General features: G+C 36.7%; 1 protein-coding gene across 3 annotated transcripts in view; it reads left to right on the top strand.

Annotated features, from left to right (window-relative positions):
* ATRNL1 (attractin like 1) overlaps nucleotides 1-14,244 on the top strand; it is a 427,623-nt gene that overhangs the window by 297,200 nt on the left and 116,179 nt on the right. The gene's annotated exons all lie outside the window — the stretch shown is intronic.

Below are 14,244 nucleotides of genomic sequence, written 5' to 3'. Positions count from 1 at the left end.
GCAAGAATAAATGACGTGCTCAGAGTGCTGGATTTCATCCCTTTACAGCTTGATTCTTTTGCACTGCTGGTGAGTTTGCCAGTGGCAGCTGAGGTGACATGAAATGAGTTTGCTTCTGGAGAAGATGTGCCCCAGGAGATGAAAGTATGAGAGCTGCTTTGTGCAGCTGAGTCACAGCTGCCGACCTGCAGTTTGTATGGAAAAGGGCCTAAGCAAGACAAGCAAAAATGTCTTGGAGTAAAACCAGTAGTCTTTTGTCTTATCTATGTCTCACAATTTAGTACTGTTTATTTTGTGCATAATAGTTAGTGTCATCTTCTTCTATATGTAAGGATCAGAAACTCAATTGGTCATTGGGAACTATTTTGTTTTCAGCACAGAAAAAGAGACTACAAATGAGAATACACTTTAAGTTATATACTTTAGAGATTTCTGCATTTCTCAAATAAAGCATGAGGACTCTGGTAACATTTTATATAATACAGAGTAATGGGTATAATTTTAACTTGTATGATTGATTTAGCCAGACTGTATCTGACGTGTCAGTATGATAAGTAGAAGATTACATTCATGAGACGTGAGTGATTCCACTTTCAAAGAAAATAATTTAATCTGCAGCGATTTTAATTTATTTCTATTCGTTACCACTGTTATTTTTATTGGAGCGTTTTTTACTGACCTTGCATTTTAAAAATCATTGACATCTTTTGCCTTTAAAGCTGCAGAGAATTAGGTCAAAACTTCCCTCCATCAAAGACTGAGAAATTTAAAAATGGCGTTTGCCTGTAGGATAGGAATGAATGCGCATCAGTTTAAAGGCCAATGAAATATAACTGCAAGCAAATCTTTACTATTGAAGTCATAGAATTCCTTCATTAAAATTGAAATGGAAGAGAAACAACATGCTGCAAAATTATTTATGAAGGCAAATATTCAAATAGTTTTTCAATATTTTTATTTTTTCTAGGAAGTCTATAGTCTTAACAATCTGCAGTTTGTCGGTACAAGAATTTCCTCTTCCCTGCATAAAACTCATTTGCTGATGTTATGTTTGCTCCCTTTTGTGTTGGAGCATTACCAAAACTGTAAAAGTTAAACCCGCTTGGGGGTTTTTATATAGAGTATTTCAGCTATGTATTCTTAGTATGTTACTGAAATAAACTGTGGGGACAGTATCATTCTTTGCATTTTGAACTGTGTATAAGTTTGGACAAAGAAATAATATGACAGTATTATGTTTAGGGTCATTCTGGGGCTACATACCTAAGCGTTGTTACTGACTCTCAAAAATGGCCATATAGGGCACAAATGACATGATATAACTACAATAGCCTATGGCTGTGTACTTTCTTAATGTAATAATGCTGATCTTAATAATCTACTAAGTATGGTTCTTTGGTCTTCCTTTTCCTATATAAAGGAGTTTACCTCCACTGTTAGATTTTCCTGTTACCTTTTCTTAACATAAGATTTAATGTTTCCCATAAGAAAAGTTACAACTGACATAAAACACATAACCCAACTTCTCCAAGCTGCCTATATTGAGTTCTGGTCTCTGATTCTTAATTGGTCTTTCTAAATGAGTATGCAACACTGCACTCCCTATAGTTGAGGCATAAGGCATAACTGTACTGAGCAACCATAGCAAGATTTCCAGGTAGCTGAGAAGCTGCTAAAAACTTGTATTCTGTGATTTAATCTTAATGCAGATAACGAAAAACATCTTTCTAATTTCCTGATGTCATAACCTGAAGCCATTGGAACCTATGAGCAATATGTTGTGTGATTGTGATGTAACTTTTCATATGTTCATAATAAAGCAACCAAAACAGATACTAGGCGGTCAAAGCCCCAGGAAGAACCAAAACTAACAAAACCAAAACCAAAGCACCTAAGTTTGGAGTGGAACATGTATACTAACATATTTCCCTCAACTCCAAATGAGTAAGGAAATTTAATTAGGCAAATCACAGTTGTCATGCTCTGTTTTAGAAGTCCCAAGGGTGAGTCTTTTCTTTGCCTGCACTGTGATAAATGTGGATCTATTGAGCAGAATGACGGAGATGTATGGCACCTTTGACTCAGATCATAACTTTGTTTTCTTTTGTCTCTCAATTAAGGATGTTGTTGTTCTTTTCCTAGGTAAATAAATTTCAATTAATGAAATTCCAGCTGTCTCATATATTATGGTGGTGTAAACTTGAAAGCATTTAGCAGATGCCCATATAAAATCCATTAACACATAGTAGGTTCCCTGACATTTTAAACCAATATGTCTCCAGCTGGAACAAGCAATGAAAAACAAGTCCACATTCCTAAAAAATTTATGGCACTCTCTAACGAAGGTAAACAATTCTCACACAGAAAGGGACATATTTTGGAAGGATAAAGAATGTCCTATTTCCAGATTTGCAAGAGAAAATCATGAGTATATTTTGTTATATTCAATTTTTCTTTATAGAAGCTTTATAACATTGCATATTAAAAGAAGGAGCAAATTAATATAAAAATCGACGATCACATTTCTAAGTTTTTACCTAGTATTTACCAGTACAGAATTCACTTCATAGTCTCTAAAAATTAGCTGTCAGGAACTCTGATAATTTACTTGTCCCTAAGTATTTTAATCTGATGCAACTATTAAAACAACTTGAAGACTGCCATTAAAAGCTTATTAGTAGTTCACAGTAAAGTCTTACCAGCAAAGTCAACCTTGGGGAGAGAGTAAAGTAATGGGAAAGGGAAAGATGACCTTGACTTGCCTAAAGCCTGCAATACTTCATTTGGAAACAAGCCATATTAGAAGAAAATCAAGTACAGAATTGGTTCATGTAGTACAGATGTGCATAGAAACTGTGATGGAAGAGCATGGAAATATAGTTTTGAAGCCTGCTCATCCTGGTGAAGTAATCATTGAAATTTGTGTACTTTTAAAGGCCTATTTTAATTTGTCTGTTTAAACAAACAAAAAAAAATGTTATTTTAGGAGTAAACTGATTGCTATAAGGTAAACAGTCTTTTTGCTCTTTTGGACTCTTAGGATTTATTTTGGTAGAAGCAATAAGAAACGCATTTCATCCTTCTTGTGTGAGTTCACCCCTATGCAGAAGGCTAGCACAAGGCCTGGTTTCCATCTGAATCCATCCAAGCCTCTGGATTGCAGTTTAAATGATGCACAATGCTTATGATGAGATCTACAGCAAAAGGATGGATTCTTAATATTAAAATGTTTTGTAAAATGATATCTCCATAGGATACTGAAATGCTTTCTTGTGTTGTGCTGCAGTTTACGTTACTGCACTGTCAGTGTCTTCAAATAACTATGATGAATTCACATGTAAAGTCTCTCAGTTGGAAGGCAAATTTGCTGATAGCTATTCCCCTTTAAAATAGCTAACCTATGTCCTTACCACATACAGTTACAATGGCATTCAAGTAGTGTACTTGTCTATTTTAAGGATTTAACTGCGAGGGTAAATCACTGTATGATGGTGAGAGATAGAGAGCAGTGTCTGTAGAAAGGCAGTGACTGCTAAAAAGATGTTTAGCACGATGCTTCCTAAAATCAGGAGCAGAGCAAATGAAGGAAAATAAACCTGACCAGAGATTCAGACCCAGTTGAAGCTAGTTTTTGGAAAAGCCTATCATTCTTGAGAAGCAGAACTACCATGCTTCCCTTTGACGGTGTCATTGCCACAATCCTGTACTTGGCTGTCCTCTCTATTGTAAATTAGAATAGATGAAAGTTGTCGAGCGAAGCCTGTGGTGGAGGCTAATTTGATGTGATATAATTGATGAACTCTAAATCGTCCCACTTCTCTCTTTTGAAACAGTCTGACTGGAGCTCAAACTGCCCGAGTACTTTGATTTACACTCTGCCACTTTTATATAGAAAGTCTCATTGTGGCACTGGTGAGGGATTAACCCTTTCACAGTATTTTTTAATCCACAGAGTATATACAGAGATTGGTTCACTCTCTTCTAGGGATACTACCAGAAAAGTCCAATTTCCATGTTTGTGGCTGGAATGTGTGCACCATATTACTATCAAGATAAAAACAACTTGACCTTTCGTACTACATATGTTGCCAGAATGGTCCGCTGCAATTAGTAATGGGCTTTATATTCCAGAACTTTATTTTAGACTGTAGGATTAGGGTAATTAATACTTGGAAATCCTCAGTTTCTAAAATTCTGATGAAGTTTGAATATTTTAGGAGATTAGACAGGTTCTAGTCCCTTCAATAACAGTTGATTATTAGATAGCAGCTCAACTCCTAAATTAATTCTCCACTAATATATTGCAAGCTTCAGACTTCCTTACCTTGGCAGTTTCCTTTTCTCAGTACTTTCTTGTTCTAGATAGTTGAGCTTAGAGTAAATCTTTTGGTTTCTTTCAGAGGCAAGTGATAGGATTGGGGTTAGTTGTTAGTTCTGTAGCCAGAGCTGAAAGCTTTATGAGCAATTTGTTTTTCAGCTATTCTTGAGCAGTCACCATTAAGAGGTGTAACTTCTCACATCCACTATATCAATTGTCTCAATTTAATAAACATCATGAACAAAGGAGAGCTGCTTTAATTCATATTATTACTCTGGTCAGAAAGCAGAACTGCATCTCTTTCACAGGCATCACTCCCCTGCACAAAATGAGTTGGCTATGGCCACATGCCATACCCACGAGCACTGTGTGCCAAGTTCTTGCTGACCTGGAGGTGCTAGATATGGTGAACAAATCTGTGAAGTTTGGAATATTTATTTGGATAAGTACCCAAATTTCAAATCAGTGCCCTCATTTTACACTGATTAGCTAAATGCCTCCTCTCTGTAGCTGCCAGATGGACAAGACTTTCTGCACAATCAAATCAACCACACTTTTTTTCACACTTCCTGGTCTTGGATGTAACTTAAAACTGGCTACAAACAATTGTAAACAATGACAAAAAAAAATTTGTAATGGCTGTTGATGTGAAACATACTGCTTTTAGAACTGATCTTGGATGGAACTATTACAATGAAAAGGCTGTCAGTGTCACTGTGAGTCTCTTTTTTTTTAAATGGAAGTGGAAGGCAGTTAACCTGAAGTCTAGTATAACTGGAAGTAACACAGCTCCAGCTTTTTAAAGAATTCTCTACAGGAATTTTTCTCACCAAATTCAGAAGCACAAGATAGTGTGGCATGCCAGCGTGGCTTGCAGTGGTGAGGCTCTACAGCTCTTTTCACTGAGGACCGGTTTAGATGAGGACATTTCCAACCTGATGCTGGCAGGGTACTGGAAAGTGCACCTCTTTTTGGTCTTCTTTGCAAGGCAGTGAAATTGATAGTTATTTAGCTTAGTACTTGAAGAATTAAGTTTGAAAGCATTTAAAGGCTTTCCTGTGATGTCAATCACATCTCCAGTTTACCTTCCTTAATGGTGATGTGCTTTGTGCTTTGTGTTGTGTAATTGCTAAGACTGCTGCACTTCACATTTCATTTACATTGTTACTCTATCAGTGCATGAGTAATCTCAAATAATAAATGGTGTTAAAGAATTGGAGACAAACTTCATCTTTAAAAAAATAATAATCAACAAAAATGATAAATGATAAAGGCGAACTTCACCTGTATTGAAGTAGTACTCACAGTTTTCATGCTCATTTTTTATTTCACCTTTTTTTTTTTTTTTTTTTACAAATTCATAAAATTGGTACAAACTCATTATAGAAAAAAATAAAGGAAAGGAAATGATGAAGAAAAAAAAGTAAATATGTACCTTGGATTTATAATCATCTAAAAAATCTTAAGATTTTGACCTGAAATCATGGTGTGAGCCAGGCTTCAGGTATGGTTGCAGCTTTTTCTAAATTGGCAGAATTTCAATTTGGCCGTTATAATTCGAACAACACATTTTCACTTCAGTTCACTTGGGAAACAAATTCATCACCTGTTTTTTTTTTTGTTGTTGTTGTTGTCTTGGCACAATTTGCAAATGAAAATACACTGGTCTTGCACTTGAAAATCTCTGAAGTAAGTGTACATGCACCCCATTTTGGTGACTTTTTCTGTTCTAGAAAGAGAAATGTTTTAATTAAGGCCTTTTCAAAAGCCTGTAAGTACCTACAGTGAAAAAGGGATATGGTCTCAAGCAGTAATACAGAAACATGAGGCAGAGGATTCTTGCTAAATATTTTCAGATTGGATAACCAAATTCTACTTATTCTGGAATATTTCAGGATCTGTCTAATGTACTGATCTGATCACAGAGCCTGACAGGGTTTTCTCTGAGATTAAGAAGATTCAGTAAGGCTGGAGAGGGACAACTGTAATTTCCTTCTTAAAAAAAACGAGAAAAAGCAAGGGCTGGGCAATTGGAGAGCAGATAATTTATCACTAATTCTTAGGAAAGTATTAAAATAAAATTTTTTTCAAACATTCTCTAATAATTTAGTAGAGAGCAAAAGTGAGGGTGACATTCAGTATTCTTTTGTCATGTACAAGTGTATGGGAACTGCTGAATCACAGCCTGAACCTCTGATTGACCACCTGAGGTGAGCAATGAGTCAGACCTGGGAGCACAGGTGAAGGCAGTTCACCTGTGCTACTGGAAGGGGTGGAGCCTTGCTTCACCTCTCCTAGACCCTATTTAAGAGCTGACTGCCAGTGGGGAAGGATCTCTTTTGGAGACTTTTCTTAGTGAGTTAAGGTCAGGGGTAAATTTTCCATCCGTTTTTCTTTAGTGTGATAACCTGTTTAGTTTAATTTTCTTGTATACTTCTTAATTATACTATCTGTATTTTCATTGATTATACAAGTAATGCCAAACCAAACTGGTTTCTTGATACAATGCGCATGCAGACATTGTAGAGAAGAAAGAAGCAAGATACAGAGTTCCTTCTGACAGTATTTCACTTCATTTTCTCATAAACATCCTGAAAGGGTATTCACACTTGGATTATAGTGTAAAACTATACGCTTAGGGTAGGTCGTACCAAGCAGTCCAGAGTGGAATGGGGGAAGTGACATTAAGTGGGATTCTGCTGTGATCTGATTCTGGTGTTTATTTGTGACGAGCCAAGGTTATTGCATATGTAGTATAGTTGAACTGAAAGTGTGCAGACATATTGTAGAATGGAGTTGCAATCTGTACAGAAGAAGGTGGGAGAATCTGAAACAATTGACTGGAAAGTTACAATTCCGGTATTCTGTAATTGTCAAATGAAAGATTCTTCTCTGAGGAAGATGTAAGCATCTGCAGAAAGGAGGAGGAGAGGAAAAAAAAAAAAAGAGGAAAAAAAAAAAAAAAAAAGAAGGAAAAAGTAGTGGGAAATGAGTTTCAGAAAGGTTTCCAAGTGAAAACCTTGGTAAGAGTATTCAGAAAATGAGGTTGAATTATAATGGATTCCAGCACAGATCTGGCATAATGCTATGAACAAAAAGATCTGTAAGGTGGTAGAACTGAGCCTTCTGTTCTGCTGTGTAGGATTTGGGGCTCCACTTTTTAATGAGAGTGTAAGGCAGCTGGAGATGCATATGGGAGCGTTGAAACTGGGAGTGGAAGTGGTGACAAAATACTTGTATCCCTACAGTAGTTTAAAGTTGAGAGGATTGAAGGGAAGCTTCAAATTCATGAAGAGCTCCTGTGGAGGAGAAGAGTGTTATTTTTTTCTCAGATACAGACAGAACAAGAAGCAATTGGCTTAAATGTCAGCATGGAGATTTAATTTAGATTTTACAAAAGACCTTTCTGGCCCAGGGGCTGTTAGGCAATCCAGACTTCTGCAGTGACTGTGGAAGCCCCATTATTGGGGCCTTCCTTGGAAACTTCTGTATCTGTTGGGAAGATCTTAGTCATGCTGCAACTTGCTGTTGACTAATGTACAGAGGTGGACAAACCGATCTCATCTGGTACCCCTTATACCCAGTTTCTTTTATTAGATCATATTTACTATCTTCAAGGAAATCTGAATTGCTACAGGAGCAGCTGAAAATTTTATTTTCAATTGTAAGCTTATGTCTGTTGTTTAAGGTAAATAACTGAAGCCGTTTTTAACAGTTGAGATAATAGGGGGTGGTGTTAATGATGCCTCATTTCAAAAACAGTAGCTTAATAAAATGAATAGGATGTACTCAATTCTTCTTCTGAAAACCTTTTGATGTAAGGTAGCTTCATACTCTGTCTATTCCACTTATAAACATGACACTTTATACTGAAGTACTGCGCTGTCAGTGTTAATAATTCTTTAGAGAATGTTTTAAAAAGCATTTCTTTATGTGACATCACTGTAAATGAAAGAGTTCCAAAGAGTAGTTTGCATAATATGGTACTTGAATCTCACTTTCATTTTCCGAAATAATTAATTTGAACACATATTTTAATATATTCATTTATAAATAACTGTCCTTGGGCAAATTCAGTAGAATGACTTATGTGGAAACATTTTAACATTTATAATTAGTGGATCTAGTTCTCTTTTCCTTTGTACATAGCATTAGTTTGCTGAATAAGTATTTTTAGAAACTTTCTGTGAATTGAAAATGGCTCTGCTGGCTATTAGCAAAATAATAAGGGTTTGCTGAAAGGATTTTCTAAGCCTATTTGATTAAGAGTACAGTGCTGGAGTTAGCAAGGCCTGCAAGAAGACTTAAGTCTTGATGATCCTTTAAAATGACTATGGTTACAGAACTGCGTAAATGCACAACATGAATTCATGGGATTAGGTATTGTTTAGTGCTTCTTAGATTTGAAAGCAGTGAGTTGTGGTATAGAATTGAATTTTGAGCTTATTATTGATTCTTCAAACCCAAAAAATCTTCATATGCTAAATTAATCCTTAGGGAAAGTACCGGAAGGGTAGATCAGAACTTCACTGTAACCATAAACTGTTCGCAAATGAACATAAACCAGTATGCCATTTCCATTGTACTACACAGCTTTTTATACTTGCAGTCTTATAGAGGTGGGAATTCTCTTCCATACCGAGAAACATCCTTACCCTAAAGTCACAGCAGATTCATGTTTTGCTCTTTGCTTCCTAATGTGCAGTACATAAAAAGTCTGTTCCTTGGATCTAGCAACAAAATGACCTTTTCCGGGCTTGTCTTTTTTTCTTTTTTTTTTTTTTATTTGTTCAAGGGAAATTACAGACAACTGGTATTTGGCTTCCAAAAAGGATACATAAAAACTTGACCTTTTGGAACGGTTATTTTTTGGGATGTGTACGCTGTATTTTAAGTATGTCTTAGCTATTGTTTGCTAGACTATGTCTAGTTTAAATAACCCTTCTTTTATTCAGTGCAATGCTAGGATGAGAAATATATCTCTTCTCTCTTTTTTTTTTTCTTTCTCAAGACAGACATTGCACACACCTGAAAGCACTTTTTCTTCAGACAATTTTGAAAGAAAGTGGCATGGAATAGGCTCTGATATCTTAGTAACTTTCTGTAGAGTCTATTCTGCAGTGCAAATAGCATGTTAGTCTATGGCCGTCTTTTTAATATCTCATTTTCTTCCTGAATGCACTCTTGGGTCAGAGCACTTCCACTTAGCAGAATGGGGAATGAGGCACAGGGAAGGCAAGTGGCCAGGGTTATTTAGGAAGTTCATGGTGAAGAGAATGAGTGAATCTAGACTGTAAAACTACTACTGCTGTCATGAGCATGCTTATTCCTGCTTCTTGGTTTCCACTGGTATCCTTTGTTAGCTTCTTAAAGTCACCTTATCTGCTGCAATAATGGAATAGTGAGTTTATTTTACTTCAAAAATAAAATAGCTTAATGACAGTGACCTACTGTTTCAGTGACATCAGCTTATTTGGAAATTAATCAGGTAGGTCATTCAACATGTAAATGAGAAATTTCTTTCCATCTATGTAAATACCTAATTTAATCTGAAGAGATTTGTACCACCAGTAGTTACAATGAGAAAAGTTACAGTGAAAGCACTCTGTGCAAATTAAAGCTACTAATCAGAGTTGCATTGAATTATCACTGTGTACAGTTCAGTCTGAAAATGAGAATTTAGGAATTTTGAGGATAATTAAATTCTGTTGCTAACTAGTATGCCCGTAGTCCAGTTGGATTTGTGTATTCGTTAAACCCATTTAGGTTACTTCTGTTGATTAGATATGGCAATAAAATACCTCAGGAATATGACTGAATTGTATGGCTCATAGAGAATGTCTTTTTGCAGGGCTGTCCCTTAACATACTTGTTTTTACCCCAGAAGTTTGTCAAATGCAATGCAGCCATAAATTAATTAATACAACTAGCATTGACGTTTTTATGATTTTTTTTATATTGCTATCAGTTTTCCTTGAAATCTCATGTAACAGAGGACATTTTAATGCTTTTGTTGTAGCAATGTGGTGTTATTTGCATCAGTGTTTAACAGCACAGAAGCAGAAGAAGAGGAGTCAGAGCTGAGTGATGAGTAAGCAGAATAGGAATTTCAGATTAGATAATTGGGAAAACAGTGTCACTGACAAGCTGCCAGAAAGATTGTAGAATCACTGTTCTTCGAGATTTTGAATACTTGTCTTGCCAGAGTAACTCATGACTTGTTATAATGCTGCTAGTAATTATGCTTCAACGGAAAGAAGAAAACTAAAATCTAGGGTATGAAGGATGCAAACCTAGGTACAACTGTGCTATTGATAAAATTATAGCTACCCTTTCATCTGCATCAGAAGGATCTTTGAGAAGGCTTTTCTGTTCATCTGCTTATGACAAAAATGTTCTCCTCCTCTTCAGCTATCCTAATGTATCAGTTTCTCATGAATGTCTGTTACAAAGAGAATGTACACCTATCTTAGTTCCTACCATCTAATGCTTTTTTTCAAAATAGGGCTTTTAGAAGAGCATAGAAAAGGCAGTGCTAATTATTTTGAAGGCGAGTCTAGATGTAATCAAACAATGCATTCAAATGAGACATTTCTTCTTAAGAAGAACTTTACAAGTTATGCATTTTCTCACAGAAGATTCTTTGGAACATTTTTATTCTCTTCAAAATGTATTTATCAGAGAAGTTCTGATCAACAGCAAAACATAACTGTATACTCAGGCAAATATATCTCTGTGACATATTTCTAGATGGTCGTGCTATATTGTCCTGTTTTGTCCTATCCTAGTTGTGGCTGGAGCATGGGTTGTCATACCTGACTGCCACCTGTGGTAGCATACCATACTCACAATTTTCTTTAACTGGAACTTTTTGTTTGTTCTAGTCTTGATACATGAACAGCTGCAAAAGGTGTGAGTTCCTTTTTTGTCCACAAATATGATTTTAAACATCATAACATCTTACTGCTTTTCTCTTTGTTCCCCCTTATTTTCTATTTTTCTTCTGCACCTTATTAGGAACTTTAAAATGCTGAGCAGAAAGAAACAATATTTTGAGTTTTGTGTTCACGTTGCAAGTGCTCAGCTGCCAAACTCAGCAGCACTTCATGGATAGCTAAACATTTTAAAATTTTCATTCTTGTTTACAGAACTAATTAAGAATCTTCTTAGTATTAATCATCATAGTTTTATTCATACATGACAGAATATCAAAATTTCAGCTATTGCCTTGTGAATGAGAATGCTTTACAGAACAAATGGCTAAAAGCAGAGGTGAAGAAAACTTCTAACCTTAAAAAAAAAAAAAAAAGGAGCGTATAAAATACTCATTCCTTTATGTTCTGTATCAACTATGTCTTTTAAATAAACGTTTGTGCATTTGTAGCATACGTTATTCTGCTCAATTAACTACTTTTTCCAAGCAGTTCTGTTTGTTTAAAATGATGTCTGGCTTCCCATTAAAAAATACGCATTTGCCAATAGCTCCGTAGGCATACAGTACAGTAATGAGGTCCATATGGTAGGACTGCTCTAATAACATTGTTTTCTTTTGTTTTTGTTATTTTAGGAAGAAAATGAGCTAAATACAGTAATTTTATCATTTAGCAACTCGGTATTTTTACACATTACTTTTTTTTTTTTTTTTTTTGTGTTGTTTATCAAGTTGCTGGTGAGACATGGTAGCCATAGTAGTTCTTCCTGTCTGTAAATATACAAAGATATTGGTTTTGGTACAAATTGGTCCTGAAGCAAAGCAGAAGCCATCAGCTTCATTTTGAAATGGAAGGCTAAAAAATTAATCTCTAACCATCTGGATATTCAAAATAGGCTTTCTTTTATTCTTCATTCACATACGTCTCAGTCATCCCCTTGGTATGATATGTGGGGAACCCAATGGTGCAGTTGCCTACTGAAAGATTCAGAGCATGGCTACAAAAAAGGGCCTTTGGAATATACAGGATATGAGTTAAGAGAATACTGAACTGTTTAGATTTTAATGGTCTGGGTGCTTCTTTAGATTTCTAAAGACAATGTTAAAATGCAAGTTGAGAAAAAACATACATGAAAGCTGTATTTGAGCTGGGCAGAAAAAAAACGGATGAGGTTTAACAAAAGCAAGTGTAGAGTCTTGCATCTGGGGAGGAATAATTGCATGCACCAGTACAGGTTGGGGGATGAGCTGCTGGAGGGGAGCTCTGCGGAGAGGGACCTGGGTGTCCTGGTGGATGACAGGTTGGCCATGAGCCAGCAGTGTGCCCTTGTGGCCAAAAAGGCCAATGGCTTACTGGGGTGCATTAAAAAGAGCGTGTCCAGCAGGTCGAAGGAGGTGATCCTCCCCCTCTACTCTGCCCTGGTAAGACCTCATCTGGAGTACTGTGTCCAGTTCTGGGCTCCCCAGTACAAAAAAGACAAGGATCTCTTGGAAAGAGTCCAGCGAAGGGCCACGAAGATGGTGAAGGGCCTGGAGCATCTCTGCTATGAGGAAAGGCTGAGTGAACTGGGTCTGTTCAGCCTTGAGAAAAGGAGACTGAGAGGGGACCTGATCCAGGTCTATAAATATCTAAGGTGTGGGGGGGCAGAATGGCGAGGCCAGACTGTTTTCAGTGGTGAGTGGAGACAGGACGAGGGGAAACGGCTGGAAACTGCAGCACAGGAAGTTCCGCACAAATGTGCGCAAGAACTTCTTTACAGTGAGGGTGACGGAGCACTGGAACAGGCTGCCCAGGGAGGTGGTGGAGTCTCCTTCTCTGGAGATGTTCAAGACCTGCCTGGATGCCTACCTGTGCGACCTACTGTAGGGAACCTGCTTTGGCAGGGGGGTTGGACTCGATGATCTCTGGAGGTCCCTTCCAACCCCTACAATTCTGTGATTCTGTGATTCTGTGAAAGGTATTACAAAACGAGGTGGTTGTTGTGTCATTGTGTCATAGACCTTAAATCAAGAGTGTTTATTAGTAAGCTGCCAGAATTATTTGTATACCCTTTACTATTTCAAAGGGTTTTATGAGCAGTGCGTCACAGTGCCAGTGTCATTAACATTCAAATGCCAGGTTCTAATGTTTTAAGTTTCCCAGATAAACAGTAAGGAGAAAAACACAAAGAAAATGAGATATTTTCTAATAAAACACTTTTGTGAGCGTTTTGTCTTCTCAAGATGCTGTGACATCCTGTTCAGTTGAAGGAGCACACGCCTTCAATTGCATGACTCATTCACTTTAAATATTTAATAATGCTTTTATTAGTTGCACTGAACCAGTGGAGTAAGATCTGTAATATCTACTGCTGGTCATCATTTTTATTCATCATGGTTTAATAAGCATTATAATTACAGATTGAGGAAGAAATATGAGTTAGCTTTGTGGTTTTGCTTGGGACTTCTGTGCATGCTGGTATGATTGGAAGGGATTATACAAGCTCTGTGAGCATAACTGATCATACTCACATATACTGATGCAGTCTTTCCAATACTAACACATTATTCTTCATGTTTAAGTAACGGCAGGAACGATGCTGTATAAAATGATGAGTCCTGACACTGTTAGCTCCATCTGGTTTAATAGTAAAGTATGAAAATTTGAAGGCCAAGTGGGCTTTTTCTTGGCAGGTGTTCTGATGCATTCTTTATCAGTGAAATTAGACTTCAACTATTTATACCAACCATTTCCCATATCTGTCTCCAGCTTGCACAAATAGCAAAGTTATTTTATGAATAGCCTGCTAGGGGAGCTTTCATTTCGAGATTTCATCAGAGCTTTAGCTGAAAGACTATTTGTAGACGACATAAACTCTCCAGGCTCAGTCTTCAAGTAAATGCTGATGTTGATCAATTGGTATAAATTTCTCCCTTTAATATTGAAAATATGATATCAGTATTTGCATGCTATTTGCATTCTTATGTTGTAAGGGGAGGTATAGTAGGGAAGCCT

The sequence above is a fragment of the Centrocercus urophasianus genome, unplaced genomic scaffold (assembly GCF_019232065.1).
Source record: "Centrocercus urophasianus isolate 14NV4802_14NV808 unplaced genomic scaffold, USGS_Curo_1.0 seq_17, whole genome shotgun sequence".
Lineage (NCBI taxonomy): Eukaryota > Metazoa > Chordata > Aves > Galliformes > Phasianidae > Centrocercus > Centrocercus urophasianus.
The sequence above is the reverse complement of the archived record's forward strand: the minus strand, read 5'-3'. Positions and strand labels throughout refer to the sequence as shown.